The sequence below is a fragment of the Harmonia axyridis genome, chromosome X (assembly GCF_914767665.1).
Source record: "Harmonia axyridis chromosome X, icHarAxyr1.1, whole genome shotgun sequence".
NCBI lineage: Eukaryota > Metazoa > Arthropoda > Insecta > Coleoptera > Coccinellidae > Harmonia > Harmonia axyridis.
Genome location: NC_059508.1, coordinates 35324636 through 35332135, shown reverse-complemented (window position 1 = coordinate 35332135; position 7500 = coordinate 35324636). Strand labels below are relative to the sequence as shown.

General features: G+C 41.1%; 1 non-coding gene across 1 annotated transcript; it reads right to left on the bottom strand.

Annotated features, from left to right (window-relative positions):
* Positions 1-5240: 5240 nt before the first annotated feature.
* Positions 5241-5359, bottom strand: LOC123688316. The gene has a single exon (XR_006749845.1). It is a non-coding gene; the product is annotated as a 5S ribosomal RNA (ribosomal RNA).
* Positions 5360-7500: the final 2141 nt, after the last annotated feature.

Here is a 7500-nt window from a genome sequence, read left to right as displayed (position 1 = left end):
TCATCTCTCTAACTATCCTGGTTCAAAAGTTGTATCGGAACATTTCACGTCGTAATATCTCGCCAAGTCCAGACCTCGGCGATAGGTAGTATCTGACACCGTCCGCTCGGGACTGACATCGACTTGGACTCGGGCTGATGATGGGGAGGCGTTTAAGGACGTGAACATTTTTCCTTATAAAAATTAAAGTCGACAATGAATATTGATTCTGATTACTGATTTACGCTTTAAAAACACATTAGAAGGCAACCAAATCGAATTTGAGGAAATTCCACGATCAGAAAATTTTTTTCGAAAAAAAAAAAAATCCGAAAAATATTTTTCGATTCCGATTACTGATTTACTCTTTTAGAACACATTAGGAGGCAACCAAATCAAATTTGAGAAAATTCCACAATCAGAAAATTTTTTTCGAAAAAAAAAAAAATTCGAGGACACCTCGGTCATGGCAAGTTATTTCCCACAATCCATTCCCCGATCCACGTACATCCCAGAAAAAATCATCTCTCTAACTATCCTGGTTCAAAAGTTGTATCGGAACATTTTCACGTCGAAAATATATCTCTAAGTCCAAACCGATGCACCACGTAAACTAGGGCAGACCGATGCACCACGTAATATCGGGCAGACCGATGCAGAACGTAAACTCGATCATACCGATGCTTCACGTAATCTCGATCTTACCGATGCACCACGTAAACAAGGGCAGACCGATGCAGAACGTAAAGTAGATCTTACCGATGCACCACGTAATCTCGATCTTACCGATGCACCACGTAATCTCCATCTTACCGATGCACCACGTGAACTGGATCTTACCGATGCAGAACGTGAATTGGATCTTACCGATGCAGAACGTGAATTGGATCTTACCGATGCACCACGTAAACTCGATCATACCGATGCACCACGTAATCTCGGGCAGACCGATGCACAACGTAAATGACGATCGGGACCGGGGCGATCGGTCGTATCTGACACCGCCGGCTCGGTTCTAACATCGTCAATGAGTCGGGGTTGTAAAAAAGGACGTGAACATTTTTCCTTATAAAAATCAAACCCGACCATGGATTTTGATTCTGATTGTTGATTATCGCTACTAGAACATATAAGGAGGCAACCAAATCAAATTTGAGAAAATTCCACGATCAGAAAATTTTTTTCGAAAAAAAAAAAAAATCGTAATCACCTCGGTCATGGCGAGTTATTTTCCGTATTTCATTCCACAATCAACGTACAACATAGAAGAAATCATCTCTCTAACTATCCTGGTTCAAAAGTTGTATCGGAACATTTCACGTCGTAATATCTCGCCAAGTCCAGACCTCGGCGATAGGTAGTATCTGACACCGTCCGCTCGGGACTGACATCGACTTGGACTCGGGCTGATGATGGGGAGGCGTTTAAGGACGTGAACATTTTTCCTTATAAAAATTAAAGTCGACAATGAATATTGATTCTGATTACTGATTTACGCTTTAAAAACACATTAGAAGGCAACCAAATCGAATTTGAGGAAATTCCACGATCAGAAAATTTTTTTCGAAAAAAAAAAAAATCCGAAAAATATTTTTCGATTCCGATTACTGATTTACTCTTTTAGAACACATTAGGAGGCAACCAAATCAAATTTGAGAAAATTCCACAATCAGAAAATTTTTTTCGAAAAAAAAAAAAATTCGAGGACACCTCGGTCATGGCAAGTTATTTCCCACAATCCATTCCCCGATCCACGTACATCCCAGAAAAAATCATCTCTCTAACTATCCTGGTTCAAAAGTTGTATCGGAACATTTTCACGTCGAAAATATATCTCTAAGTCCAAACCGATGCACCACGTAAACTAGGGCAGACCGATGCACCACGTAATATCGGGCAGACCGATGCAGAACGTAAACTCGATCATACCGATGCTTCACGTAATCTCGATCTTACCGATGCACCACGTAAACAAGGGCAGACCGATGCAGAACGTAAAGTAGATCTTACCGATGCACCACGTAATCTCGATCTTACCGATGCACCACGTAATCTCCATCTTACCGATGCACCACGTGAACTGGATCTTACCGATGCAGAACGTGAATTGGATCTTACCGATGCAGAACGTGAATTGGATCTTACCGATGCACCACGTAAACTCGATCATACCGATGCACCACGTAATCTCGGGCAGACCGATGCACAACGTAAATGACGATCGGGACCGGGGCGATCGGTCGTATCTGACACCGCCGGCTCGGTTCTAACATCGTCAATGAGTCGGGGTTGTAAAAAAGGACGTGAACATTTTTCCTTATAAAAATCAAACCCGACCATGGATTTTGATTCTGATTGTTGATTATCGCTACTAGAACATATAAGGAGGCAACCAAATCAAATTTGAGAAAATTCCACGATCAGAAAATTTTTTTCGAAAAAAAAAAAAAATCGTAATCACCTCGGTCATGGCGAGTTATTTTCCGTATTTCATTCCACAATCAACGTACAACATAGAAGAAATCATCTCTCTAACTATCCTGGTTCAAAAGTTGTATCGGAACATTTCACGTCGTAATATCTCGCCAAGTCCAGACCTCGGCGATAGGTAGTATCTGACACCGTCCGCTCGGGACTGACATCGACTTGGACTCGGGCTGATGATGGGGAGGCGTTTAAGGACGTGAACATTTTTCCTTATAAAAATTAAAGTCGACAATGAATATTGATTCTGATTACTGATTTACGCTTTAAAAACACATTAGAAGGCAACCAAATCGAATTTGAGGAAATTCCACGATCAGAAAATTTTTTTCGAAAAAAAAAAAAATCCGAAAAATATTTTTCGATTCCGATTACTGATTTACTCTTTTAGAACACATTAGGAGGCAACCAAATCAAATTTGAGAAAATTCCACAATCAGAAAATTTTTTTCGAAAAAAAAAAAAATTCGAGGACACCTCGGTCATGGCAAGTTATTTCCCACAATCCATTCCCCGATCCACGTACATCCCAGAAAAAATCATCTCTCTAACTATCCTGGTTCAAAAGTTGTATCGGAACATTTTCACGTCGAAAATATATCTCTAAGTCCAAACCGATGCACCACGTAAACTAGGGCAGACCGATGCACCACGTAATATCGGGCAGACCGATGCAGAACGTAAACTCGATCATACCGATGCTTCACGTAATCTCGATCTTACCGATGCACCACGTAAACAAGGGCAGACCGATGCAGAACGTAAAGTAGATCTTACCGATGCACCACGTAATCTCGATCTTACCGATGCACCACGTAATCTCCATCTTACCGATGCACCACGTGAACTGGATCTTACCGATGCAGAACGTGAATTGGATCTTACCGATGCAGAACGTGAATTGGATCTTACCGATGCACCACGTAAACTCGATCATACCGATGCACCACGTAATCTCGGGCAGACCGATGCACAACGTAAATGACGATCGGGACCGGGGCGATCGGTCGTATCTGACACCGCCGGCTCGGTTCTAACATCGTCAATGAGTCGGGGTTGTAAAAAAGGACGTGAACATTTTTCCTTATAAAAATCAAACCCGACCATGGATTTTGATTCTGATTGTTGATTATCGCTACTAGAACATATAAGGAGGCAACCAAATCAAATTTGAGAAAATTCCACGATCAGAAAATTTTTTTCGAAAAAAAAAAAAAATCGTAATCACCTCGGTCATGGCGAGTTATTTTCCGTATTTCATTCCACAATCAACGTACAACATAGAAGAAATCATCTCTCTAACTATCCTGGTTCAAAAGTTGTATCGGAACATTTCACGTCGTAATATCTCGCCAAGTCCAGACCTCGGCGATAGGTAGTATCTGACACCGTCCGCTCGGGACTGACATCGACTTGGACTCGGGCTGATGATGGGGAGGCGTTTAAGGACGTGAACATTTTTCCTTATAAAAATTAAAGTCGACAATGAATATTGATTCTGATTACTGATTTACGCTTTAAAAACACATTAGAAGGCAACCAAATCGAATTTGAGGAAATTCCACGATCAGAAAATTTTTTTCGAAAAAAAAAAAAATCCGAAAAATATTTTTCGATTCCGATTACTGATTTACTCTTTTAGAACACATTAGGAGGCAACCAAATCAAATTTGAGAAAATTCCACAATCAGAAAATTTTTTTCGAAAAAAAAAAAAATTCGAGGACACCTCGGTCATGGCAAGTTATTTCCCACAATCCATTCCCCGATCCACGTACATCCCAGAAAAAATCATCTCTCTAACTATCCTGGTTCAAAAGTTGTATCGGAACATTTTCACGTCGAAAATATATCTCTAAGTCCAAACCGATGCACCACGTAAACTAGGGCAGACCGATGCACCACGTAATATCGGGCAGACCGATGCAGAACGTAAACTCGATCATACCGATGCTTCACGTAATCTCGATCTTACCGATGCACCACGTAAACAAGGGCAGACCGATGCAGAACGTAAAGTAGATCTTACCGATGCACCACGTAATCTCGATCTTACCGATGCACCACGTAATCTCCATCTTACCGATGCACCACGTGAACTGGATCTTACCGATGCACCACGTAATCTCAATCTTACCGATGCACCACGTGAACTGGATCTTACCGATGCAGAACGTGAATTGGATCTTACCGATGCACCACGTAAACTCGATCTTACCGATGCACCACGTAATCTCGATCTTACCGATGCACCACGTGAACTGGATCTTACCGATGCAGAACGTGAATTGGATCTTACCGATGCACCACGTAAACTCGATCTTACCGATGCACCACGTAATCTCAATCTTACCGATGCACCACGTGAACTGGATCTTACCGATGCAGAACGTGAATTGGATCTTACCGATGCACCACGTAAACTCGATCTTACCGATGCACCACGTAATCTCCATCTTACCGATGCACCACGTGAACTGGATCTTACCGATGCAGAACGTGAATTGGATCTTACCGATGCACCACGTAAACTCGATCTTACCGATGCACCACGTAATCTCGATCTTACCGATGCACCACGTGAACTGGATCTTACCGATGCAGAACGTGAATTGGATCTTACCGATGCACCACGTAAACTCGATCTTACCGATGCACCACGTAATCTCAATCTTACCGATGCATCACGTAATCTCGATCTTACCGATGCAGAACGTAAACTCGATCATACCGATGCACCACGTTATCTCGGCAGACCGATGCAGAACGTAAAAAAAAAGCTTACAGCACGCGGTGTTCCCAAGCGGTCACCCATCCAAGTACTAACCGCGCCCGACGCTGCTTGGCTTCAGTGTTCTGACGAGAACTGGCAATTTCAGCGTGGTATGGCCGTAAACAACAAATATAGCGATATTTTCTATGATATCTCACTTTTTGGGAGCGGAAAGGACGTGAACGTTTTTCCTTATAAAAAATGAAATAACTTTTGGATATTAATTCTGATTGTTGATTTAAGTTTTAAGAACACATTAGGACATATCTCAATGAAATTTGAGGGATTTCCGAAATCGAAAAATATTTTTCGAAAAAAAAAAAAAATCCCAGAAGACCTCGGTCATCTCAAGTTTATTTCCATATTCTATTACACAATCAACGTACATCACAAAAGGAACCATCTCTCTAACTATCACAGTTAAATTTTTGTATCGGAACATTTCACGTCGGAATATCTCGCTAAGTCCAGACCGGGGAGATCGGTCGCATTTGACACCGTCCGCTCCGGTCTAACATCGTCTTGGAGTCGGGGTAACGATGGAGAGGCGTTTAAGGACGTGAACATTTTTCCTTATAAAAATTAAAGTCGACAATGAATATTGATTCTGATTACTGATTTACTCTTTTAGTACACATTAGAAGGCAACGCAATCAGATTTGAGGAAATTTCAAGATCAGAAAATTTTTTTCGAAAAAAAAAAAAATTCAAGAACACCTGGGTCATGGCAAGTTATTTCCCACAATCCATTCCACAATCAACGTACAACATAGAAGAAATCATCTCTCTAACTATCCTGGTTCAAAAGTTGTATCGGAACATTTCACGTCGAAATACCTCGCCAAGTCCAGACCGGGGCGATAGGTAGTATCTGACACCGTCCGCTCGGGACTGACATCGACTTGGACTCGGGCTAATGATGGGGAGGCGTTTAAGGACGTGAACATTTTTCCTTATAAAAATTAAAGTCGACAATGAATATTGATTCTGATTACTGATTTACGCTTTAAAAACACATTAGAAGGCAACCAAATCAAATTTGAGGAAATTCCAAAATCAGAAAATTTTTTTTCAAAAAAAAAAAAATCCGAAAAATATTTTTCGATTCTGATTACTGATTTACTCTTTTAGAACACATTAGAAGGCAACGAAATCAAATTTGAGTGAAATCCAAAATCAGAAAATATTTTTCGAAAAAAAAAAAAAATTCGAGAACACCTCGGTCATGGCAAGTTATTTTCCACAATCCATTCCCCAATCAACGTACATCCCAGAAAAAATCATCTCTCTAACTATCCTGGTTCAAAAGTTGTATCGGAACATTTTCACGTCGAAAATATATCTCAGAGTCCAGACCGATGCAGAACGTAAACTCGATCATACCGATGCTTCACGTAATCTCGATCTTACCGATGCACAACGTAAACTAGATCACACCGATGCAGAACGTAAACTCGATCATACCGATGCACCACGTAAACTCAGGCAGACCGATGCAGAACGTGAACTCGATCTTACCGATGCACCACGTAATCTCGATCTTACCGATGCACCACGTAAACTCGGGCAGACCGATGCAGAACGTGAACTCGATCTTACCGATGCACCACGTAAACTAGGGCTGACCGATGCATCACGTAAACGACGATCGAGAGGCGCGAAAGGACGTGAACGTTTTTCATTATAAAAATTGAAATAAATGATAAATAATGATTCTGATTGTTGGTTATCATTTTTAATAAGCATTAGGAGGCAACCAAATGAAATTTGAGGAAATTCCGATAATAGAAAATTTTTTCGAAAAAAAAAAAAAATTCATGAAATCCTCGGTCATCGCAAAATATTTACCATATTCTGTTCGATAATCAACGTATATTTAAGAAGGAATCATATCTGTATCTATCTTGGTTCAAATTTTGTATCGGAACATTTTGACCAAAGTCCGAGCTTCGGCCGAAACAGACACCGCTGACCTGGCCTATCGATCGACCGAGAGTCGGGGATAGAGCGTAAGTGTTGTCTGGAGGGGAACCCTGTGCTCTCCTGACATATATAGGGAAGGTGGTCGCGTTGGGCGATGCAGAACGTTTGGATCGGGAATTATATTTTTGGTTCAGCTATTGGAATATGGTTTATTGTTGGTATATATTGGCGAAATAACGTTCTTACTGACTGGGGATATTCATAAAAATGAGTCCGGAGATTTTCAGATCGAAGTCCGAGTGATCCGACTTGGAAGGCGTGTTGGGTGGGTCGAGATGGCTT